The sequence below is a fragment of the Bubalus kerabau genome, chromosome 22 (genome assembly GCF_029407905.1).
Source record: "Bubalus kerabau isolate K-KA32 ecotype Philippines breed swamp buffalo chromosome 22, PCC_UOA_SB_1v2, whole genome shotgun sequence".
In the NCBI taxonomy this organism is placed as follows: domain Eukaryota; kingdom Metazoa; phylum Chordata; class Mammalia; order Artiodactyla; family Bovidae; genus Bubalus; species Bubalus kerabau.
Window position 1 is genome coordinate 33,847,193 of NC_073645.1, and position 25,961 is coordinate 33,873,153.

General features: G+C 50.2%; 2 long non-coding RNA genes across 6 annotated transcripts; both read left to right on the plus strand.

Moving 5' to 3' along the window:
• Positions 1-1,323: 1,323 nt before the first annotated feature.
• On the plus strand, positions 1,324-18,997 carry LOC129636543 (uncharacterized). 5 transcript variants are annotated; one of them, XR_008706990.1, is made up of 5 exons: positions 1,324-1,988; positions 12,881-13,232; positions 13,577-13,737; positions 14,141-14,433; positions 18,819-18,997. It is a non-coding gene; the product is annotated as an uncharacterized LOC129636543 (long non-coding RNA). The 5 variants fall into 5 exon arrangements; XR_008706991.1 differs by lacking the exon at positions 18,819-18,997 and adding an exon at positions 13,849-13,895 and having other exon boundaries at positions 1,326-1,988; positions 14,141-14,533; XR_008706993.1 differs by lacking the exon at positions 18,819-18,997 and adding an exon at positions 13,849-13,895 and having other exon boundaries at positions 1,326-1,988; positions 14,175-14,533.
• A 146-nt stretch (positions 18,998-19,143) lies between these two features.
• Positions 19,144-24,670, plus strand: LOC129636636 (uncharacterized). Its single transcript, XR_008707047.1, has 5 exons — positions 19,144-19,383; positions 19,613-19,668; positions 20,424-20,571; positions 22,210-22,328; positions 22,917-24,670. It is a non-coding gene; the product is annotated as an uncharacterized LOC129636636 (long non-coding RNA).
• The last annotated feature ends 1,291 nt before the right edge of the window (positions 24,671-25,961 follow it).

The following is a 25,961-nucleotide window of genomic DNA, read 5'->3' on the forward strand; positions in this document are numbered from 1 at the left end:
ACTGACAGAAGGGCAAAGAGGCTGGAGATGGTTGGGACCAGGCCACACAGCCATTTGGAAAGATTCATCTCGAGGGCAATGCAGAGCCACTGGAGGGATTTGGAGCGGAGGATGAAAGTGATCAGAGGGTTTTTGTTTGGAACAATTTTCTGGCTGCTGGGTGGGCACTGAAGGGGTGAGGCATCTCAGGACCAGTAGCGAAGAGATGATAGGAGCTTGGAAAGTCCAGGGCCCCTGCCTCCCCTGAGGTCACCCAAAGGCAGTGCCAGACTTGGTGCAGACCAGACACTGGGAATTCAGAGAAGTCTTTGCTGGCAAAATACTGTACACCACCGCCCCACCCTCTGTGGATTTCCATCTCTAGAGGGTGAGTCCCAGGCTCAGAGCTTCCTGTTTCTGGTTACGTGAAACCATCTTGAAAGGTTAATTCAACCCTAACCTAACCCTAACCCTAATTCAGTCTATCTTGGTGGGCTGTAGATCTGGTCATGTGACTTGGTCTGACTCCCTGCATGATTTGAACCTCAGCAGCCTTATCTCTGGGGCTTCCCAGGTGGCACTAGTGGTAAAGAACCTGCCTGCCAATGCAGGAGACATGAGAGAGGCAGGTTTGATCCCTGGGTCAGGAAGATCCACTGGAGGAGGAGGGCATGGCAACCCACTCCAGTATTCTTGCCTGGAGAATCCCATAGACAGAGGAGCTTAGTTGGCTACAGTCAATGATAGGCTTGCAAAGAGTCAGGACTGAGCGACTGCATGCATGCACACGCCTTATCTTAACCACAAGCAGGGAGGATTAGTGGAGGCCATGAGAATAGAGGTGTGTCCCCTGAGCCCCTCAAAGGCTTGTTGGCAGTGCGAGATCATGAGAGTTGGAGGCCCTCAGCACCCCGTGCATTCTGCTTGGGACCAGAAGATTTGATAATCCAGAAATCTGGGACTCGCCCCCCCTATTCCTGCACTAGGCTTAACCAGACCCCTCCAGGGGAAAAGCCCTCTGTTTGCAAGTTCAGGAAACCTGTAACTTGGCACACCTGTCTACTCTGCCTGCCATGAGGCACTTTCAGCTGCAGACTCACAGCGCCTGTGCACCCCTCCCTCTGACACTTCATACCTGATCGTTTGCTTGAAATCTAGTCCCTACGCTTTCAACATGTGCTTATTATTTGCCATTGACCTGTCTCTCCCAGAAGTTCCCAGAGAACGAGTTTGGGTCTTAGAGAGGATGGCTGGGATTTCTGAGAAGGACACTTTAAGACTTGGGAGTCAGAAGATCTGATTATAATCCTGGTTCCAGCACCTCCCCTTGATTTTAACCTTCAACAGATGACCAACCTCATTTTCCCCACCTGTAACTTGGAGATGATGGTTGCTAGCATTTTAGTCAATTGCCCAGGCCAGTGCTCATGTAGGGCTGAGACAAATGTGTGTGTGCTAAATTGCTTCAGTCATGTCTGACTCTTTGCAACCCTATGGACTGTAACCTACCAGTCTCCTCTGTCCATGGGATTCTCCAGGCAAGAATACTAGAGTGGGTTGTCATGCCCTCTTCCAGGGGATCTTCCTGACCCAGGGACTGCGCCCTTGTCTCTTATGTCTTCTACATTGACAAGTGGGTTCTTTACCACTAGCACCACCTGGGAAGCCCATAGCAACCAATACTGCCAGTCCTTTCTGCTCCAGCTTGGAAGCTGGAGGCTTGTTTTTGCTTGAGAAGCTGCTCTAAGCTGAGCTGGGCTCGGCTGGCTGGTTTGGGTGGTGCCAGCATCATGGCTTCTGAACTGCTGTTTTAGGGAGATTTGTGATGGTAATTTGACGTGTCAGGCTCTTAGCTTTCTCTCTTTCCAGTTGGATGAAAGGAAGACCTTGTGTTCTTTATTAAAGCAAGAGGGTAGGACTGAACGAACTTCAAGACCCAGACCAGATCCATAGTGACCACGATGGTTTCTCCTGAAGCAGCCCTGAAACCGAAGTCTCCTGGTGGCCAGGTTAGTGCTCCTTCCTGCCTTGCTGCACCCCAGGCTGGTTTACTGTGTTCTGATGATAGCACTCTTGTGCTTGTCTCTATGACTTTGCTTCTCCTACAAGTGGAAAACCACACCATCCTTCCCTGGCTGCCTAGCAAAATCACATCTAAACATTAAAGCCAAGCTACAACCCCAGGACTCTTTAGTGTTAGTAATGGGAGGAACCTGGGATTTGACAACAGTTATTTCAGGGCTTAAACCTCGGGTCTGACTCCTTTTTGACATCCCTCCCTATTCATGAAGGTGGCTAGTAGGGATGTGTGGGGAGGGTACCATGCTGCCAATCAGAGGGGCTGCTCCTGGGCTTGCCTTCAGCCCAGCCCATCCTCCAAGGCTCTGAGGGAGCATCTTTCTACCACTCTTTCTTCTTGCTCAAATGGCTTGGGTCCAAAGACTGGTGTCTTCACCAACTCTACTGTACCCACTTTATGGGGGAACTTTTGTCAGAAGAGTTTCAGACATAAACCAAGAGGAAAGCATGAGAAATGTGGATATTTTGCTTTTGGAATGATCTCTCCCCTTTCAGCATCCCCTCACCTAAAGTTCTCCCAACCTCTCCAGCACCTGGATAAGGGGCTTGGACATTGGTGTTAGACATGGAGTTTCATGGTGGCTCCATCTCTGGCTGTCTATATAAATTTGGACATGTTTCATTTTCCAGAACCTCACAGTCCTCTGAAAAATGGGTAAAATATTACCTTTCCCCACAATGTCACAGCCTGGCTATCATTTCATTTCTACATGTTTATCATGTTTTATATGTTTGAGAGTTTAAGTTCCAAAGGGGGAGGAGCTATGTTATCTGCTGAATCTTTGGCACCTGAAACCCCTAGTAGGTACCAGTAAACACTTGTCAGATACAGTGAGTGAATGATGTGTGATGTGATGGAGGACACAGAGGGCAGTACTGTATCTCTCTCTATTAATATTATCTATCTTCTATCTATTATCTACCCACCTACCTACCTACCAATTGGCCAAAAAGTTCGTTGGGGTTTTTCCATAACATCTTACAAAAAACCCCAAATGAACTTTTTGGCCAACCCAATATCCATCTATCTGTCTGTCTGTCTGTCTATCCATTTGTCTTAATATATCTATATACTTCTCGTTTGGCAGTGGGATGAGTGCTTGGGAATATGGAAAAGGGTTTCAGCTTTTAAACCCAGAGAGATGGTGTATGAGTCAGGGTTCTCCGGACACAGAACTGGTATGATGTTTGTATGTGTGTGTCTCTGTATCTATGAATTTACCTATATATCTGCCTATCTATGGGTTTCTGGAAGCTCAATGGGTAAAGAATCCACCTGCAATGCAGGAGATACTGGTTCAATTTGTGGGTCAGGAAGATCCCCTGGAGAAGGGATAGGCTACGTATTCCAGTATTCTCAGTCTTCCCTGGTGGCTCAGACGGTAAAGAATCTGCCTGCAATGCGGGAGACCTGGGTTTGATCCCTGGGTTGGGACAGTCCCCTGGAGGAGGGCATGGCAACCCACTCCAACCTATGGAGAATCTCATGGACAGAGGAGCCTGGCAGGCTATGGACCATGGGGTGGCAAAGAGTCGGACATGACTGAAGTGACTAAGCACAGTACAGCTGCCTATCTATGGAGATTAATTTAGAGAACTGACTCACACAATTGTGGAAGCTGGCAAGATCAATATCTATAGGGTAGGCTGGAGGCCCATCGAAGAGCTGCAGTTCACAGGTGGTCTGCCGGCCAAGTACCCTCTTGCTTGGGGGAGGTCAGTCTTTTTCCCTTAAGGCTCTAGCAGACGGGTGAGACCCACCCACATTATGGATGGCAGGCTGCTTTACTCAAAGTCTACTGATTTAAATGTTAATCTTATCTTTAAAAAAATACAAACACCTTTTCAGAGACATCTTGGATAATGTTGAATCAGATATCTGGGTACTGTGGCCTAGCCATTTCATTCTGCAAATATATATGTGTATGTGTGTGTGTATATATATAACCATTACATGCATGGTTGCTCAGTTGTGTCTGACTATTTGCAACCCCATGGACTGTAGGCCATCAGGATCCTCTGCCCATGGGGATTCTCCAGGCAAGAATACTGGAGTGGGTTGCCATGCTCTCCTCCAGGGGATTTTCTCAACTCAGGGATCGAACCCAGGTCTCCCTCATTGCAGGTGGATTCTTTACTGCCTGAGCCACTAGGGAAGCCCAAGAATACTGGAGTGGGTAGCCTATCCCTTCTTCGGGGGTCTTCCCAACCAAGGAATCGAACTGGGGTCTCCTGCATTACATGTGGATTCTTTACTAGCTGAGCTACCAGGGAAGCCTAACTACCCATTTTAGACAGGTTAAAACAGAATGGTGATCTAGACGTTTGTCTGTACTCAGGACAGTGGAGTTAGTGGGGGTAGGTTTTCCTGCCCCAGCTTTTAGCCCAAACACAAAAGGTGGTCTCGGCTCATTAAGACTGGCCCTGACCTCGCAGGGAAGGACCAGAAAATGCTCAGAACTGATCAGCTCACATGGTTCAGTGCTTCCCAATCACATCCCAATGGTCTTTTGTGTGTGCAGCAGAGACACCAGCCTTTGCTTTGCTCTCTGGGTGACTCAGCTGCTCCCTGCCACTCTCCATGGAGACTGCAAGAGGAAGCCTCAAAGTCAGGGTCACGCTGGGCCCGCATTAGTAGCCGCTCTGGGTTCTCTGTCATGCAGTCTGCACCTGGCAGGATCTGGGCCTCCCTATCATCACACTTGCTCACCCACAAGCAGCTCTGGCTGTGTTCACTGTTCACAGTCTTGGTCCTGAACCACTCACTGCAGCTCACTTGCCTATGCCCTCGTGTCTGACTGCTGGCTGTCCTGGCAGCCACCGTGGTCACTGACTCTCAATTCATTTTGTTTTGGTTTGGGCACATGCTGTTGTCCTCTGGGTCTTGGCTTCTCTTGTTGATACTTGCTCAGTGGCAGTGATGTCTGCTCTCTGTCCCAGAAACACGTGCAGAATGTCTTGGGCATACCTCCCCGACCCAGTCCCTGGGGCCTTACTAGGATGCTGACAGGGGTGACTCACTCTCTGCGGGGCTCATGTACACGGCTGAACCTGGGCAGTTCCCATGGTGGGGGAGTGAAGGGTGTAGGACCATGGGAGCAAGGTGGAGAGCGGCAGGAGATGTAGGGTACCTTTTGTGAGACTCCAAGTCCGAGCTGTTCCTGGGGTCAGACCATTTGTTGGACCTTCTGCACATCACTATCGTTGCCCTAGTCCCTTCACATTGCTGTGACATGGACTACGACGCCACAGACTGAGTGGTTTGTAAACAACAAAAACTTATTTCTCATAGACCTGGAGGCCAGAGGGCCCAAGATCCAGGGGCCAACGTGGTTGGGTGAGGACCCTCTTCTGGGCTTAAGGCTTGTATCTTCCTGGGGCAGAAGGGACAAGAGAACTCTTCAGGGTCCTTTTTAGAGAAACACTAATGCCATTTATTAGAGCTCTGCTCTCATGCCCTGAGCACCTCCTAAATGCCCCACCTCTTAATATCATCATATTGGGGGTTAGAATTTGAACTTACAAATTTTGAGTGGATGCAAACATTCAGAACACAGTAGTCATGGTCCCACCTCTGAACCCATCAGAGACAGAAGACTTTTGCTAGTATTTTTGGGACCGGCTGAGTTCACTTATCACCTGGGTTCACTGTGGTAGATGGCAGAGTCTGAGAGGGATGGAATCTTGGTGACATCAGTTTAGCCCTCAATCCAGGTGAATATGAAGTAAGATCTGCCTCCAGACTTAAAAAAAATTTTCATAAGCAATTAAATTCCCTTGCTTTTATTTAAGCCAATCTCAACTGGGTTTTCTGTCACCTGCCACCAAGAAAATCCTAATGGAGCCAGCCCTGTGACCTTTGGGTCAAAGTCACCTCATCAATATTCTTAAAAGCTATGTGATTTTTTAAAAAAACTTTATTGGAGGATAATTGCTTTACAATATCGTGCTGGTTTCTGCCATGCAACAACATGAATCAGCCACAGGAATACATGTGTCTCCTCCCTCTTGAACTTTCCTCCCATCCCCCAGCTCTAGGTGGTCACGGAGCACTGGGCTGAGCTCCCTGTGTCACACAGCAAATTCCCATGGGCTCTCTATTTTGCATATGGTAATATGTATGTTTCCTGCTGCTCTCTCAGTTCGCCCCACCCTCTCCTTCCCCCACTGTGTCCACAAGTATGTTCTCTATGTCTGCGTCTTCGAAGGCTGCCTGACTTTGAAGGGCATTTAGTTGTTTTGCTTCTTTAATTGGGCATCACTTGGTCCTTGTGTTAGGATCAGCTATCTAATCCAATTCTTTGGAACTCTGCATTCAGATGCGTATATCATTCTTTGGAAGGAATGATGCTAAAGCTGAAACTCCAGTACTTTGGCCACCTCATGCGAAGAGTTGACTCATTGGAAAAGACTCTGATGCTGGGAGGGATTGGGGGCAGGAGGAGAAGGGGACGGCAGAGGATGAGATGGCTGAATGGCATCACTGACTCGATGGACGTGAGTCTGGGTGAACTCCAGGAGTTGGTGATGGACAGGGAGGCCTGACGTGCTGCGATTCATGGGGTCGCAAAGAGTCAGACAGGACTGAACGACTGAACTGAACTGATCTAATCCAAACTGCGTTAATAACATTGCTTTTGGTTTTCAATAGCCTTAATCAGTTCTTTGAACTTGTCTGAAAGTTGGAAACCCATAACCCACTTGTTGTTTGTTGTTTTATGGGAGCCAACAGGTTGAATACATCCAAGGAGCAGTTGGTACAGCTCCTTGGATGAGTGGAGAGGAACTTTCAATCATCCATTGATTCCTGGAATTCTTCTATGCTATGGGTAGGAGGTGGAAGATTCCTGGTCATCTGGGCTTCCAGGATCCAGCTTATTCTTCATGTGTTGCTAAAAGAGGACAGAGCAGTTGTTCTCATAACAGTTCCCTGGCTGAGCAAATGCTGCAACCCAGTCATCAGCACTGAAGGCAATTGAGTTCATGACCTACATCCTGACTGTTTCTAAACGGAGCTGTAGCCACCCAGTGCTTTATTTCATGGGTAAGCCTTCCAGGAAAAGGATTTCGAAGTTGTTGGAATGTGTGTGTATTTTTGTGTGTTGAGTTTTGGGGATATTCTTCTTTGGTCTAGTTGGCAAAATGAAACAATATGAGCTGAGAGCATGGGCCATTTGGGTTTCCAACTTTCTGCCCTTACGTTCTGCCTCTTTTCACATTTTTTTGATGATCAGCCTTCAAAACTGTGCAACGGTGATTGGGCATGAATCCTGTAAGTGCCAATAATGTGTGAAGGTGAGTCCAGTGAAAAATGAGGAAGCCTTGTGATCAAGAGCACGTACAGTGGGGTCTGCAGACCCGTGTTCCCTACACGCCGATTCCAGAGGGAGTGGAGTGTCTGGGAACCACAGTTCTCTCATCTTTCCTAGATAACCTGGGGTCTCACCAACTCTTAAAATTCCTCCATGTTTTTTTCTCATTTGGAATCTTTTTCTGTGTTGCTTCCACCAGGTACAGGGATGAATTCTGGATATTTGTTTTGCCCTGTTATTTGGTTTCATAGGGAGTGGGTCTCTGAGCCTTTTCTTTCTCTCAAACTAGCCTGAAACCACTGGGCAGGCTTAAGACTGTGCTTCAGTTGTCTGCAAATCCACTTCTCCTTCTTCCCCGACCAGCATCTATCACAGCACCCGGCATGTCGAGGGTGTTTAGTGTGGCCTTTTGGTCCTGGGCCTGTGCTCTCTGAGGGGTGGGAGTGGCCACTGAATGTGAAGGAAGAGTCTGAGGGCAGAAGTTGGGTGTGGAGGGGAGTAGCCAGAAGAGGGAGGAAGTAGTGGCCAGTGAGAGGGAGGCTGAATGCCTGCTCTATTGTCCAGTCTGTGTTCAGTGCCCCAGGGCTGCACTGCGCCTCGAAAGAGTCAGCCTGGATTCGTGGCTTGAGGTGGAAGCCAAAGTGACTGCAGCCACTTACACGAGGTGGACTGACCTGCTGCTCTGGTGCCCTTCTCTGGGCACCCAGCCCTGCTGGGTGGTCTCTGTCCTGACCCAGGACCTGTGATTGATGGGAAGGGGTGGAGGCCAAAGAGCTGCGGGCAAATGGTTTGCCTTGGCCCCGCTTGCTCAGAGAGCATGGAACACATCTGGAGGGGGTCCTGCTGCTCTCCGTCTGCAGTCTTACCCTAAGGATCTCATGGATGAAGGCATCTGGAAGGTACCAGCCCTGTTCTCAAAGCTGTGTGTGCTGTGCTTGGTCTCTCAATGTGTCCAACTCTTTGCAGCCCCATGGACTATAGCCCAGCAGGCTCCTCTGTCCGTGGCAAGAAAACTGGAGTGGTTGCCATGTCTTCCTTCAAGGGATCTTCCCAACTCAGGCATGGAACCTGGGTCTCCTGCATTGCAGGTGGATTCTTTACCATCTGAGCCATCAGGGAAGCCTGTTCTCAAAATGGCTGCATTGAAATGGGCCTTCATTCCTATTACCTCAGTCCCATGATGACCACTGTACCCTTCCTGGGAGCCACCCCTCACCCTCTGCCCTTGCGAATTGGCTCCATGCAAAGTTCCCTGGAGGAACAGGCTTACCCCTCCCCCTCCAACCTGAGATGGCATGGGGGTCTCTCGGATGCTGGACCCCAGACTCATCTGTGTACACACGTGTGTGTGTGTGTGTGTGTGTGTGTGTCTGTGTGTAAGGAGGGAGAGAGACTGATCTAAGCCTGGACAGGGACAGAGGGCAGAGACAAGTGGAAATTCACAGGCGGGACTTGCTCTCTCTCTGCTTCCCTGGTCCTCAGCCCTCTGGCAGGTGACTGTCCTGGCTTGAGGAAGCTGGGCTGGGAGTGAGGTGTAGAGAGTGCTGGCACCTGTGGGACCCCCCACGCTCCGCAGGTGGGCAGTGAGCTTCAGGGAGAGGAAACCGAGGAACAATGGCCCCTCCCTGGTTTCCAGTGTGTGGACAAGAATGGGCATCCGGGTCCAGCTCTGAGCCAGGCCGAGCCCCTGGGGCCATTTGGAGGCCGATCCTTTTACTTACTCCTCTGTGGCTTGGACACATCACCTCCCTTTTCACTGCCTCAGTTTCCCCATCTATAAAATAGGTATCCTAACACCACCCTCACCGGTAAGTCAGATGAGACCATGGAGGAAGCAGCGCTTTGCAAGCTTTAATGTTCCTGCTGTAGTGATGAGGGACAGGGAAGACCCCGGAGTATGGGAACCTCACATTGCAGTGCTCTGGGTCTGCAAAAAGATGGGAGGAACAGGAGAGGCTGCTCTGGGGAAGGCAGTCTGGTCCTCACAAGAGTCTTGGATCTCTGTCTTTTTGTCCCAGGGCACGAGAAACCAGGAACTCCATGTGGCTTCGGGGTGGTAATGGTAGGTGTCTGAAGTGGACAAAAAGACAGGCAGAGGGACCACTTCCCTCATTGCCTCTGGTCCGTCCAATCACTTGCTCCTCCTCTCAGAGCCGGTGCCTGTCTGCAGCAGCAGCTACGGGGGCCCTTGGACCTCTCAGCATAATCTTTTTACGGAGGTGGTGTTTGGGGACTCAGGAAGAAAAGCAGCCCTCTGGCATTGTCTTGGTCTTGGCTGCCCCTAAAAATACGATGTGATGCGGCTAATGAGAAAGCACAACAGGGCCGGCTCGGTATGACCTAATATAGCCTGGCATTCAAGCCCGAACCAGGAAAGAAACGGGAACTGTAATTGAAAACACAGCATGTCTCTCCGATAGGGTGGCAGGGTGCCTGCGGTGATCTCCATGGCAGGGCAGCCTGGGCAGGTCTGAGCAGAGGCCCAGGGGGCTCTCGTGGAGCTCCTGGTGTAGTGGGGTGGGGGCCCAGCTGAGACCACCCTGCAGCCTCTTGCCAGCATCAGGTTGATGAGCCCAATAAGCTCTTGTGGGGAGGAGTAGAGGGCTCAGTGCCAACTGGTGTTGTCATGAATCCCATCTCCCCAAGACTCTGGAGAGCGACATGGACAAGCCTTCCCTGCTGTCAGGGCTGTGGTCACCTGGCTAGACTGGATTGGCCATGCGTTGAGTCTCTAAGAGAATCTACCCCACCCTCCCGTCTCAAACAATGGACTGACGCCAACCTGTGGAAACCCGATGGTGGCAACTCGGAAGTCTTGTTCCTCCTCTGTCTCCCTCCCGCATAGATGGGGTCCCGTGGGTCAGCCGTGGGGCCAAAGGGCTCAGAGGCTGCTCTGTGCTGACGTGTGACTTGGGTCTGGGGAGGGGAGGAGCCAGAACCAAGAGGGAGAACCAAGGCTGTGAGCGACCATTTCATCCCTGTGCGTCTGAGACTTCCCTGGCCTTGGCATGCAAGTCCTGAATCCCAGGGAATCCCTCGGTCCCGGGAAAGCCAGAATGGTTGGTTTCCCTGTTGCATACCCCTGGTCCCCTAAACCAGTTTGTTGTGGGACCGCAGCGTGCTCTCTGGACTGGAGTCCCAGAAGACCCACCCCAGGTCACAGGGCTGTCAGCTGACAGAGCGGGGACTTGAGTCCAGGCCTTCCGACCGAAAGTTCAAGGCTCTGTGCCCCCCTGCCTGTATTTCTCATGTCATCCATGAGCTCTCTCTAGTGTTCTTGGCCAAGGCCTTTCCCCAGGATGGAAGTGGTGGTGATAGAGCAGAAAGAGGGGGCAGAGGAGAGACTTCCCAGGATTTAAGTTCAGGTTGCCTACTGAACGTTCAAACTTCATCTGTTTTTGCAGGAGGGCAGGTGGTGATCAAACACATTATTTGCTTCCATACTCCCTTCCCCACTGTAATAGGCCTCTGGCCTCTAAACAGTCACTAGGGAAATCGGGGGGGGGGGGCCAACAGGGTTAGAGGGGGACACTGAGAAACCAGGGGAGTTAAAGGCTCTGGGCTATGAGACTTCAAGAGGAGAAGACTCAATCTCTGTCCCTAAGAATCTGACGACCTGGTTAGAAAAATGCAGCGGGGTGGCCTGTGGCTGCCTGGCTGTGGTGCCACCCAGCTACACACACACACACACACACACACACACACACACACTCACGCACACACACTCACGCACACATATAAACACTCATTCCGGGGAACAGTAGATAAAGAATGCAGCTTATGGAGATTGTATTACTCTCACTTCCCTTAAAGAATTTATGAGTTCAAATATTTATTGAATATTTGTTCTTAAACATGTTGTTCCCTCTGTCTGGAACACACTCTTTTTCTCCCTCCTCCTTTATCTCGGCCCCATCCCTGCAGCCCAATTCCATCCATTCTTCTGGCTTCAGCTTAATATATCATATTTATTGAACACTTGGTAGGAAGCGCTTTGCACTGAACAACTCATTTAGTCCCAATGAAAACCGTGCGAAGCTATTATACCCAGTTCACAGGCCAGGAAACCGAGTGGTTCACTGACTGCCTGAGGACAAGTGGATCTCAGCTGTTAGCCTGGGGTACAGACTGGTTTGTGTTTTCCCTGGAACAAAGGCTTTACCAATCCCTACCCCCCTGTTCCTCAAACCTCTGGTTTTCCCCTGGTAGGACACTTGTCACAGAGCTGTGAAATGCCTCATCTCATGTTTCTTCCATGAGACAGTTCCTGGAGGCCTGTGACCCTCCTGGCTTCATCACTAGTTCTGGGCATTTAAAAAGAACTTAGTAAAGGCCTGTTGAATGAATGGATGGATGGATGGATGGAAGAATGGACGGGTGGATGAGTGGACAGATGGATGGATGGATGAGTGGACAGATGGATGGATGGATGAATGGACAGATGGAGGGATGGATGAACGGACAGATGGAGGGATGGATGAATGGACAGATGGATGGATGATTTACTTCAATGGCTGAAGGAGCGCTGAGGCTGAGGTCCTCCATGAATGCCCTTGTTCTGTTGCTGTGGGGCACCCACACTGGCCACCCTGAGCTCTTGATGTCACAGGTAAACACAGCTCTCCTTTCTGGGGTGATGCTATAACTGTGAGATCAGAGAACAAATTGATATTTAAACACTTAGTGATTTTTTTTTTTTGGAAGAGTCAGTTCTTTTGTAAATTCTTAGGATAAAACAGATTTGGAGGGAATTTCATGCTTGTGGAGGCCTTGACAGGCAATTCTCAGCTTTCCCTCCTCTCCCCCCTCCAACTTTCCATTACAATTTCTACTCTGCTCTGGGGGTGCTTTGGTGGAAAATGTTGGAGAAGTGCTGCTCAGAGGAGTGGCTGGAACTCAGGGCTTGGGGTGATGAGATTAAGTGTAGGGAAGAAGGGAGGGAATTCCAGGGGGAGTATCCATGAGAAAGATGGGGAGATGGGAGCGGTTGTAGCTCTTGCTGGTCCCTGGAGCTGGGTGAGCATCCTGTCACCGGCACTGTGACTGTCCCAGGGAATGGCCTTGGCTTTGAGCTCGCCAATTGCTGTTGAAATAAATGCTTTGTAGCCACATCCTGTAGTACCACGACAGCCTCTTGGAAAACGTCACACTATTTTTAGTCCCTTTAGCTCAAGAAAATTCCATCTGTTTTCCTCCCCACAAGCCAATTCATTGTTGTTCTTGCCTGGGTCGTAAAACCCCGTTCTCCTTTTTAGCTCAGTGAGGCCAGTCAGCCGTGGGGTGGAGTCCTCTGTCCATTTCTATTTTCCTATCTTGTGTCACTTGTTCACATGGGAAAAATCCAGCCATCTCCCACGTTGGGGCCCCGTTGTAACCTTCTTTCTCGAGGAGACACGTGATTGTTCTGAATCACTTGGGGGCAGCCGTGAATGAAAGAACATCAGGACTTAGGGTTCGAGGTGCCTGAAGATGGTACGACTGGGGCTCAACACAGAGCTTGTCTATTTCAGAAAACATTTCTGAGGAGGAGAGGAGGAACCAGTGCCTTCTAGACCGAGAAGAGCAAAGAGGGTGATTTTCTCCACTGGAGGAGTTCGCTAATTCATCAGGAACCAGGAGCTGCCCAGTAGTCGGTCCTCTGCAGTTTACAAAATGCTTTTCTTGAGTTGTCTGTTCACACGTGTGCTTCTTCAACAAGGAGCTATACACAAAGCTGTGGGAAAACAGATGGAGGGGCTGAGTCAGTCTGGAGGGATCAGGGAAGACTTCACAGAGGAGGTGACATATTGCTGTGTCTTAAAGCCTAAGAAGAAAGGAAGACATGATCCAGGCAAAGGGAACAGCATGTACAGACTCAAGGAGGTATGAAAGAAAGGTCGTGTGCTGAGGAGACTAGGGGGGAAGTGGGGTCCAAAATTTGAACAGTCATGTGTGTTGCTGGAGGGAGTGGGGAGCTGTTGGCGTATATTTTGCAGGAAGCTCACTCTGGAATCTGAATAGAGATTGAGCCGTTCTGGAGTGTATAGGGGGCTGTGCTGGGCACAGCCTATTGGACCCCTGTGTGAGACAACTGACCTTTTATTTTAAAGGTTTAATGGCTACAGCCTGGACAGGTGAGAGTGGGGAATTTAAGTTAATCCTTCAAATAGGGGCTAGCACAAATGCCATCATTCCTCTCTTCATGCCATTGTCTGTGGCCATCACAGGCATTGCTAATCAACCACAGCATCATCCTCATGCTACAACCGAAGAAACAGAAAGGGATGGAAATGTGGACCCAGGACCCACCAAATTAGGAAGCAATGGAGCCAAGCCTGGGGTCGGCAACCAGACAGATGCGGCGAGCTTGAGGTTCAGACAAGCACGGGTGTGTATCCAGGTTTTTCCATTTGTTGCTCGAATGTCTGCATTGTCACTAATCTTCTCTGAGCCTCAGTTTCCTCATCTGTAAGCTGGGCATCATACTCTCCCTTCACAGGCTGGGTGGAATGGGATAATGAATGCTGTGTGTGAGTTCAGCACCAGGTATGTATTGAGTGCACAGTGAATGGTAACTATCAGAAATATTAATAATACTATTATTTCTCATAGCTAATATACCATCTCTCTATATATTTCCCCATCTTCCACCCTCCTCTTTACCTTAGCATCCCCATCTTTTCTGTCTTTCAACATGCTGTCAAGGAGGCTGGCTGGGAACTACTAATTCTTTAAATAGTCATGACATGGACAGACATAGCCCTGCTGTAGACGTCTCTGGTTTGTTCTAGATGAGCCAAGAGACATCGTTTGTCCTTTTGGCAGTGAACGGCAATGAAGAAAAGTGGCTGCAATGGACCAGGGTCTGACCTGGTGTCGTCAAGATAATTACTGTCATCTGTGGATCTGTGGTGCCAAGGGAATTCTCCTGGGACCTTACCAGTATTGATATGTGACCAGCCAGGAAGCTGCCTGGAGCCCCATCTGTAGGAAATACAAGAATCCCACTGGAAATTTAATGTGATGGAGAACATTTAATGGAGTTACTTTCAGGACAAGTCCTATGATTTTTGGGAGATTTGGGGTAGGTTGTTTGGGATGGCGGATGGCCTCTCGGTGCGTGCCGAGAACACAAATGGTCCCTAGACAGGGTGGAGACACCTCTCTGATGAGCTTTCAGTTTGCTGGGTAGGTTTGGGTCCAGAACTGAATGATTCAGGGCATTGGAGGAAAGGCTGAGGATCACCATCCCAGGTCCTCTCTAATTTCCTCTGAATTCAGGAAGAACTAGGTTTTAAAGAGTACCTAATGATTTGCCAACCTGGGGTCAGCTCTGTTTGGTACCTGTCAGGGCAGCGCAGGCCTTGGGCTTCAAGGTACAGCTGCTGTGGGCGTCATAGAGGGCTCTCCATGGAAACCTGGGGACCCCCTCTCCACGGGGTACAGTGGCCTTTCTGTCATGAGTCTGGGCAGGAGCAGGAAGGCTGGAAAGAGAGAAAAGTGGGAGGCATTGGGCATGCGACTCTCCTGCTTTTGTGTTGTTCGTGAGCGTGGCCAGTCCCAGCCTGTATCAGGCAGATGGTACAGGAATTTCCCAACTGTATGCCCAGCTGCAGGGTCTGATCCAGTCACACTGAGAGGAAGAGGGACCCCAGCAGACATTCAGGGGACCCAGGAAGGGAGTGTTGGGCAGTGAGCATGTGCAATGAAGCCCACTGACCCAGAGGCCAAGGCTGGAGGGAGACTGACCCAGCTGCCCCCAGTCCCAGTCCTACATGATCTGCTCATCACTTTATGGGTCTGTGGGGTGACCATGGATGGGAGGGTTGACCCAGCACGGCTCCTAGTCACCTCCTCTGTGAAGTCTTCCCTGATTCCTCCAGACAGACTCAGCTTCTCCATCATCTGCTCCCCACAGCCTGGTGTTCAGTTCCCTGTTACAGACAGCTCAGGATACAGCAGCTGTTCCCTTATGAGTCCGTCAGGCTCCACAGAGTGGGGATGGTTATGTGACTCTGCAGTGTGGCCGGGTCCCTGGCTCACGGAAAAGTCTGGGTGAAGGTTTATGGGGGTGAATTCTGACATGATGATGAAGGAACTCCAGGCTGTGTTGCAAAGTGACTTGAGTTTCTAGTCCCATTGGTTCCAACCTGCCAAGGACAGGCCTTAAATCACCTTTGTTGTAATGAGAGAAAGGGGGAACAGCAGTGATTAAATGTGCTTGATAAGACGCCCTCTAGTTCGGGTTTGGAAGAAAAGAGGGATGGCTGAGATAAAACAGGGCTGGTTTCCCGCCTTCACATCACAGCTGAGGTAGCCTGCTGGGCAGGGCCATGTCTCTAGTCCTCCCTTGGTGAGCCCGGGGCTGGCAAGATGGCATGGATGGAGGGGGGCACGGGGTGTGGCCGTGTGATTGAGGCTGAGGGGCCATTGCCACTGGGGGACAGGGAAGATGGCATCCTAGGGGCTGGGGAGCCTGAACCCAGCTGAGGCTTGAGGGAAGAAAGGTAGGCTTATCAGGTGGGGCTGCAGTTCCAGGTGAGGAACAGCATGTGTGGGGGCCGGGGCTGTGTGTGCTAAAGGCCAGGACACCTGGAGCTCCACACAGGGTTGGGAGTGCTCCACTGCGTCCCTCCTCAGCCAGACGCCAGCTCTGTGAGGCTGAGCCCCAGCCTGCGCAGGGCTTGGCCACCATCGGGGAAGCAACGTGGGAAGTGTGCCGATGCACTCTTTCTCCTTTCTTGGGGAGCTTCTACACTTAACGTGTGTCTGTGCGACATGTGGTGTCTTTTGGAGCTGAGTGGACTCTGGGCCCATTTCATTCTCATACCCAGCTTTTCCTACTTCTTGGAATGACAGGGAGAGAGAGCAACTCCCCCAAAGCTACAGTCCCATCCCATCTTGGAGCACGGCAGGCGGACTTGGAGGACTGCAGCTAGCAAGGGAGGGGGTCCACAGGCCCCTCGGAGCTGAGGCACCATGAGTGTTTCTGGAGCCCTCCTTCACCTGCCTCCATACGACTGGGCTGGCTGACACCTCACAGGGCCTGGTCTGGCCCTCATGGCTTCTCCCCCAAAGAGACGCAGTGAGAATTTCACTTATGTCATGGTCACCATCATCCTCTACTGATTTCAACGGAAGCTCTGCTGGGCACCTGGCACCATGCCTTGGCTTTTACCCTCAAGCCTCTCCTCCAAGTTCTCAGGGCTCAGGAAAGAGATGGGACCAACAGAGCTAGTCAACCAATGCACAGTTTTAATACCACCACCCAAGGGTCTGGGAAGCAGATACACCCTCAGAAAGTCATACAAAATGAGTTTCATCATAACAGTGTTGTTGTTCAGTCGCTTAGTTGCATCTGACTCTGTGACTGTAGCCCACAGGCTGCTCCATCCATGGGATTTCCCAGGCAAGAGCACTGGAATAGGTTGCCATTTTCTTCTCCAGAGGATTTTCCTAGGGACTGAACCCACATCTCCTGCATTGGCAGGCAGATTCTTTATAGCTGAGCCACTAGGGAAGCCTATAAACAGTGTTGGGCCTGACTCAAATGTTTACATGCCCTGTTCCCCCAATTTATGCCTCAAAGCGGTGCTGTCCAGTAGAAATAGTGTGAGCTACAAACATGATTTAACATATTCTAGTAGCCACATTAAAAAAGTAAATAGAAACAATTGAAATTAATTTTAATAATGTTTCATTTAGTCCAATGTACCAAAAATATTATCATTTTAACATATAATCAATACAAAATTGTTAATGAGCTATTTTATAAATTTTAATACTTTGCACCACAGTGCATTTTGGACTCATAGTGTATCCTGATTCAAACTGGCATATTCTAGTGCTCAACAGCTGTGCATCCAATAGTAGCTATTGGATTGAATGGCAGTCTCTCCCTCAAAGGCTTCAGCAAGTCTTTTAGCCTCTGTGTCTCAGTTTCCTCATCTGACAAATGGGGATGGTAATGCTACCTGGAGTTAATACATACAAAGGGCTTAGAATAGCCCTGAATTCAGAAAGCTTTCAGTACTTGTTCATTCATTGGATTATCACTGGTCTATTTGAGGTATGTTCAGGGTGCTGAGCCTGAAAGAGACCCAGACTCTGGACAGGAAGGAAGGAAGTGACATGGTACACACCAGCCTTCCTTGGTGGCTCAAACAGCAAAGAATTCACCTGCAATGCAGGAGATAGGGGTTTCATCCCTGGGTCTAGAAGATCCCTGGAGAAGGGAATGGCTACCCACTCCAGTATTCTTGCCTGGGAAATCCCATGGAGAGAGGAACTTGGTGGGCTACAGTCCATGAGGTCGCAAAGAGTTGGACACAATTTGGCAACTGAACAACAACAATTCATACCTAAGTATTTTTAAGTAATAGATGGTTGGATGGCATCACCAACTCAATGGACATGAGTCTGAGCAAACTCCGGGAGAGAGTGAAGGACAGGGAAGCCTGGGGTGCTGCAGTTCATGGGATTGCAGAGTTGGACACAACTTAGCGACTGAACAACAACAAAACAGGTGATATAATGGGGTCGTAGTTCAACCCTGACTTCCCACATGGGGAAACTGAGCCTCAGGAGGTGGGAGCACCTTGCCCAAGGCCACACAGCCACTAATTTGGATGCCAGGATTGGAACTCAGTGCTCCACCAGCCCAGAGTCTAGGCCTCTGCCCCATCCAACTTTTCTGGGAAAAGACTCAAAGTTCTCAGGATCCTCTCTCTGGAACAGCCTCAACAGTGTTCAGTGAGGGTGCTGGCTTGGAACTGGCGGGAAGGCACCAGGAGCCAGACCCTGGAGTCAGCTCTGCCACTTCCAGCTGTGTGACCTTGGGCTGGTGACTGCACTTCCTGAGCCTCAGGTTTCCCTTCTGGGCGGTGTGAGTGATAATTCCAACATTGCACAGTGTGTAAGGAGAGCTTAATTCAGGGCCCAGCACTTAACTATAGGTGTAACAACTTTTGCCATCATTGTAAGGAATGCAACACCCACCCAGCTTGAAAGGTTTAATCGTGAAAGGTGATGTTTGGCTCATGTAACCAGAAAGTCTGGAGGTGGGCTGGTCACAGGACAGGTTGATCCAGGGCCTCGATGATGTCACCAGGGACCCAGGTTCTTTCCATGTATGCCTGATGCACAGTGACTGCTGGCTGCCTGAGGGGCTCATAGCCCCAAGCGAGAGTCTCAGGGATTCCTCTGATTGGACGGGCTTTGGTCATATGGGCTTTGGTCACATGGGACCGATGACTTTGGCCAGGGGATGGAATGTTCTGAATGGCTGAGCCCAACTCAGACCTACTCTTGGGGCTATAGGTTTCAATTCTTCCAAAGCACATGGTATTTATATATATAGGGTGGCTATCCAGTGTCAATCTGGGTCTGGTTGGAAAAGAGGGCTGGGAGATGAGTGGGCAACGAATAAACACTCTTAATGGTTTTTCTTTTCCTTTCCCTCCACCCCAGCAAGTATAAGGAGAGCTCCCTCTGTGACATCCCTGCTACCCTTTGGTGGACCCAGGCACCAAGGTTTCTTCTCTGCCCCACAGACAGCCGGGGCTCACTCCTATTTTCTGTTGTTTTCATTTTTGGACAACCCCCACCTTCTGTGAGGTTTCTCCAGGAAGCCTCTCTACACTGTGACCTCACAGGTGGGCATCTAGGAATACTCTGTCTGCTGTGCTAATTGCCTGTGGTGAACTGTGGTCGTGACCTAAGGGCTTTTCTTCTCCCCATTTCACAGAAGAGAAAACAATCACAGAGAGGTTGGCAGTGAGCCCTGTCAGTCAAGGCTCATTTGATTGGTATCACCATGACCCAGGCCCTGTCATTAAGGGGAACTCGTGTGAGCGGCCTGCTGCTGGTGGAGGCGACGGGGCTCCCTAGAGCTGCTGAAGTGGGCAGGCTCCAGCCACACAGTTGATCCTTCCAGTGGAAGCGCACCTGTCAGTCCAATACTCCAAACCCCTCTCCTCCCAAGGAGGCAGGTGTAAAGAGAGTGGGAGGAAAGCAGACAGGATTGAGCTGATGAGTAAGTTTGGGAAATTACCTTCATCATTTCCTCTTGGCTGAATCTTCAGTTTTCTTGGTCCTGCTAAGAGTTAGGGAAATGGCAGCTCCCCTCCCCCACCCACAGTAGGACGGGAGGGTCCCAGGCTGCCTGGGGCTGGGGAGGTGATTTGTCTAATTCTGGAGTTCCATATTAGGAGGCCCAGGTGCTTGAAGTTCTCAGCCAATATTCCCCCAAATTGCTTTCTCAGCCATCCAGAAGCCCCCCAGGACAGTGGGACCATTTTGGAGCATAGTCCACATCTAGGTAAGAGAAGATGATGGATTTGGAAAAGACTCTGATGCTGGGAGGGATTGGGCGCAGGAGGAGAAGGGGACAACAGAGGATGAGATGGCTGGATGGCATCACTGACTCGATGGACGTGAGTCTGGGTGAACTCCGGGAGTTGGTGATGGACAGGGAGGCCTGGCGTGCTGCGATTCATGGGGTCGCAAAGAGTCGGACACGACTGAGCGGCTGAACTGAACTGAACTGAACTGCAGGTAAAATATAAGATGCCCAGTTAAATTTGAATTTCAGATAAAAAATGAATAATTTTTAAGGATAACTATGTGCCCACTACAGTACAGGACATACTTATACTAGAAAAATTAATCATTGTTTACCTGAAGTTTAAATTTAACTGGGTGTCATGTATTTTTACTTGCTAAAAAGCACTTCATTTTATTTGGCAACCGTAGTTTGGGTAGGCGCTGGATGTTCCTCAAGCAGGATGTGGGGATAGGAGAGGACAAGGGGTCCTTAAATCTCTTAGGAGGTCCATAGCTGCCAGTAACAAAATTGTGAGTGGATGGACTTGGGCATAAAGACATTTATTACTGCCCATAAAGAGGAGTCCAGAGGAGGGAGGAGTCCCCTGTGGCCCCTGAACTCCAGCTCCACTTGCTCTGAGTTTCTGTCAGCTCTGCCTCCAGAATGGTACTCCTCAGGATCACTGGATGAATACAGTATCTCCAGGTGCTACATCCATGTGGTTGCCAACTGGTGGCTATCGCTTACAGGCAAGGAAACCTTGCCCAGTGGCCCTCCGGCAGGCTTGCATCTCATTGGCCAGAATCACCCATCTAAGCCCAAAGGACCACCATGATTGGCTGAAAGCAATCAGACCTGGTTCTTAGGGCGTGGCCTCTCCAGAAGCCTCTCACAGAGGTGGGTACCTGCAGGAGTACTTGGGGTTCTGCAGGGTCTGATGTCACCCCCAGCTCCATGGAAGTGGGACAGCATGTCAGAGCTTCCAGGGCTGTCTCCTCCAGCTCTTGACCTCTGTCGGTGGGTGTCCTTCTCTCCATGTCAGTGTTCCCCTGAGCACCCCGGGATCCCAGGGGCAAACCTGTGTCCCTGAGTTTCAGGGGCTCATGCCTGCTTTTCCTGTTACCCCCACTTCACCAGGAACGACCTGTGTTCTCCTGCAGTCTCTGTCCTCTCCCCTGGGAGCACCTCAGTGGTCTGTGAGCACCTCTCTGACAGATGGGGTGCTAGTCCTGGATCCCCCTGAATCATCCCAGGAGACCTGAAAATCTGTGAGGGGTCCTGTGGCCCTGTCCACCATGGCCTCAGATGATGGGCACTGGAGTAGCCATCCCGCTGCCTCCTTCCCTCCACAGACTGAGTGCCCATTCTCCCCTTACAGCGGAGAGAGCCTGGCACACAACAGATGCCTGACTGTTAACTGAGATGTCTGAGTTGGTCCAGCTCCATGAGCCCCGACCGGCTGGGGGTTAGTGTTCAAGACCACAGGGGCCTGTGGGCCTGTATCTGTGGGTTGGTCAAGCAGTCAGTGGAACCTGCTGGGGCCTGATGTGACAGGCATGTCCAACTCCCTTCTGGATTCACTGCGACAAGCCCCTGCTGAGGAGGCCCTTTAACAGAGGACAGGGAGGGCATCAGACAGAGAGATGCCAAAACATTCAGGCGAAAGCTGCTTGGGCCTGATAGAGATGGGAGCAAGTCCTCCTGGGAGGTCTCCGCCCGCTGGCCCCATGCCCCTTCCTGCACCCCCAACCCCTCGGCCGAAGGAGCTGTGACTCTGAAGCAGCTTCAGCTGCATGAGCCATAAAATGCAGAGGCCTTATCTTCCCTGGGAAGTGGGGGGATGGGGATGCCCCCATCTCCCTGGCCTTGCTTCCTGCTGACCTAAGAGAGGGGGTACTAGGAGTCAGTTGCCTCTACCCCTGGAATCCACTGTAGGACAGACCTGGGAGCTGCTGAGTATTCCTGACAGTATCTAACTTGATTCAGTTTGATGGGCATTTAGTCAGAGCCCGCACTGTTCCAGGCTTCAGGGCCAGGGTATCTCCAGGGAGGTGTAACTCCCCCATTTATTCAGTACAGCATGTCAAGGATCAGGCTAAGTGTTTTATGTGCTTTAATGTCTTTTTAACCTCATAGCATCCCTGTGAGGCAGGTATTATCCTTATTCCCATTTTGCTTAGTCGCTTTGCTCAGTCGTGTTGGACTCTCTGCAGCCCCATGGACTCCCCTGCCCATGGAATTTTCCAGGCAAGAATACTGGAGCAGGTTGCCATTTCCTACTCCAGGAGAACTTCTCCACCCTGGGATCAAACCTGTGTCTCTCACACCACCTGCATTGGCAGATGGATTCTTTACCCCTAATGCCACCTGGGAAGCCCATTCCCATTTTACAGATGAAAAAAATGAGGTTCTGAGAGGTTTAGTTAACCTCACAAGTACACAGGTAGTGAGAAGCAGGGTCAGGACTTGAGGTTAGGCCTATCTACTTGACTCCTAAATCTGTCCTTGGCCTTGAGGGGTTCACTATCCCCATAGGAAGAACTTATGAGTGCCTATCTCCAAGAGGAAGGAGGACGTGGAGTTTTGTTCCTTCCTGTGTTGGGGCAAAGAGTCTCTCTAGATGGTCCAACACCCAACCCAGCAGCTGAGCCCAGGTATTCCCACCCCATCCTGGTTCTGTCCTCTTCATCCTCTTTCTCTTCTAGGCTGTCTTCTCTTGTATGGGGAGAAGGGTGGCAGGAGATAAAATGTAAGGCTGAATGGAGCCACCTGTCTTTGGGGAAGCATTGGTTTCTCTCTCAGGAGGCTGTGCTCGGCATGTGGAGAATTCTCAGCCCCTGTGCAAGAGGCAAGCAGCACTGTGACCCGTGAGTCCTGGGGCATAACCAGAAGGTATAGACTGATGGGAAAACTATTCCACAGCTGGTGACTGCCTGTTGGGCAGACCAGATCTCTGATGTGCCTGCCATTAACCCTTTGGTTGCTAGACATTCGGCCCTCCAGGGAAGCCTAAGGGGCTGGGGCAGAGGGTACTGAGGGAACTGTTTCAACTGGTATACAGGGTGTTCCAACATCCAGCCAAGCAGCATGGCTGCCCGAACATCCTGTCAGCATGGCACCCTTGGTCTGGGAGGCTCAGGAGGAGAGCCTGTAGTTTCATGGGTTGGGGAGGGCTCTTCGGGCACGGCGGCTTCTCTGGCTGGCACTTGGACTGGTTTCTTTTTCCTGTTTGGCTCCCAAAGGGCCCGATAATGGAATTGAAGAAATCTGAATGAATCGTCTGATGTGTCATGACTAAGCCTGCAATGTGCCAAGTGTCCCCCAGGAGAGGCCCTTGGATAACAGACCGGAGCACCACAATTACGCGTTGGAGACCATTCCCAGAGAGAGCCACCGACATCAGTGGCTCTGAGTTCTAGAAGCTCTTGGAGGGTTTGAGGAATTGTCCAGTGGATTTGTGGCACCAGGCTCTCAGCGTGGGACTGGGGGGTCGTGATGCAGCTCGCTAGTCCAGCTCTGGTGGTGGAGGGATCTCCCAGTGCATGCAGCCTGCTTCACTTCTGGGCAGTTTCAATTACTCTCTAGTTCTTTTACTGATCCCATCTTGACCTCCCAGATCTGTGTCTTGCTCTTTGTTTAAGCTTCTGGAGCCTTGTAGGCTCATTCTCATTTCATTTCCACCGACACTCACGTGTGTTCAGGGAGCCCTTAAGCATTTCTTTTTCTGCCTCCACTCCCCTTCTGCCTCCTTACCACATCTATTCTTCTCCAGGGAGAATATTCTCAATTTTATTGACTGTTCTTCTGGTGGTTTTATTGTTAGGTGCCTTTACCATCTGGATCAATGGATATGAGATTTATTAATATTTATATCTTGCTTGACATGGACTCCTTAGAAATCTTGTACTCATATAGATGATGGTAGCCAAGAGCTTTTAATGGGCTTGAGCTCTGTGCCACTAATACTGCGTGTTCATTTTCTCTTTAATTATGTGTGTGTGTGTGTGTGTGTGTGCTAAGTTGCTTCAGTCCTGTCTGACTCTTTGAGACCCTATGGACTGTAGCCTGCCAGGCTCCTCTGTCCATGGTGCAATGACCTTTTAAAATTGATACTATTGGGCTAGCCAAAAAGTTTGTTTGGATTTTTCATAACATCTTACAGAAAAACCCAAATGAACTTTTTGGCTAACCTGATAATATTACCCCCTACTTTATAGATGAGGATACTGAGATCTGGGCTTCCCAGGTGGTACTAGTGATAAAGAACCCACCTACCAATTGCAGGACAAGGCTAAGAGACACTGGTCCGATCCCTGGGTCAGGAAGAACCCCTGGAGAAGGGCGTAGCAACCCACTCCAGTATTCTTGTCTGGAGAATCCCATGGACAGAGGAGCCTGGTGGGCTACAATCCGTGGGGTGGCAAAGAGTCCGACATGACTGATGTGACCTAGCACACATGCATACTGAGACTCAGGCTGGGTAAGTACCTCCCTTAGTAATGTAGTCAGTAAGAGGATAGAGCTGGGACTGGACCTGACAAGTCTAACCCCAGGACCTGAGCTCTTAACCCCTCCACCCTGTTTCTCAAATTGTGACCCTCCAACCACTGTGGGAAGTTCCTGGGGCCTTGTGAGAAATGCTGGGTCTGAGGCCCTCAACCAGGATCCCAGGTAATTCACATGCACATTTGAATTGGAACAGTCTGGTCTGAAAGCACATGGATCCCTTGGCTTCTACTGATGCTGCCTGAGACCACACTGGAGTTGGTGCTCACAGAGCCCCTCTACTCCAGTTGACATTGTCCTCAGGCTCATCTCTGTCCTGTCCAGGTCCTTCTCTCAGGAAACACGATTTGTCAGAATGAAGATATTATGGTTAATATTATGTGTCAACTTAGCTAGGCCTTGGGACCCAGATATTTGACATTATTCTAGCTGTTTCTATGATGATTTTTATAGGAATGAAGTTATAATTTAAATCAATAGGCTTTGAGTAAAGCAGATTCGCCTCAATAATATGGGTGAGCCTCATCCTTTCAGTGGAAGGCCTCAATAAAATAGAGCAAGGACCTCCTTAATAGAAAAAGCCTGAAGAAGAGGAATTTCTGCCAGCAGACTGCCTTCAGACTCAAACTGCAGCTTCAATCCTTCCCTGGATCTCTAGACGCGGCCTGGCCTGTAGATTTTGGACTTGCCAGCCTCCATGGCTATGCGAGCCAGTTCCATGCAATCTCTATTTCTCTGGCTTAATCTCTCTCCTCCCGCCCAATACCCTACTGGTTCTATTTCTTGGTGAAATCTGGTTGATACAGATAGCTAAGGACTCACCAGGTAATTTTATTCTTTCACTGTCTAGTCCCTAAGTTGAACCAATAATTAAGGATCCCAACACCCTCCCTCCAAATCTTTGGGCTCCCCAGGCACTCTCTCCTTTTTCAACCCCAGCAGCCTTTGGCCAAGGAGTTTCCAGCACCGTCTCTCTGTACAGTGCTGTCCTAGGGATCCTGGGAGATCTGTGAGAACAATGTTGTGGCATAAAAGGGGCCTTAGAGACACTTAGTCAAGTCACCACCGTACATAGGAAAAGACTGAAGCCCAGAGGGGAGGGGGCTTCCCAAAAGCACATAGCTGTCACATTGCCAGGATGAGAACCCAGCTCTTTAGATTTCCAGGTCTGTCTGTTGAATTTCAGGAAGCAGATATCATAATCAAGCTGGATATTAAGGAGAATTCATGGAGTGGACTATTTACAAATGTATGGGCAGGGTTCAAGCACACTGAACAGGGTGATGAAAGACCCCAGGATTAGTATCAGCAGAAAACTGTCACCACACCTGTGTCTGAAGGGTTCCAGGGAGAGTGCAGTGATGGAAGCTGTAGCAAGCTACACAGAGGAGAGGGCTGCCAGCCAGCAGCTGTGGCCTTGGGTGGAGGAACACAGCCACTGCCAAGCTAAGACCATCAGGGAAGTTGTTGGGGAGATAAATCCCCCAGCCTCTCTCTCCTCCCAACTTCTGATCTTCTATGGGCTCAGACCACCTGGAAACCAGACATCAAGGAAACCTTGTTGATGCAGTTCATGGAGTTAGGCCTCCCGAGGTGAGAAGGCACTCATCCTTCAAAGCACAGACACTCTCCTCTGAAACACGATCCTGTTGTTCTTTGCTTTGGTCTGGCCTGTTCTGGCTGGAAGCAGGATGTGCTTCAGTCAACTCTCTGCTTCACACCCTTCTCCACCGGGTGTGGTGTCCACTGGGAAATGACAAGCGATCCATTCAACCACTCAT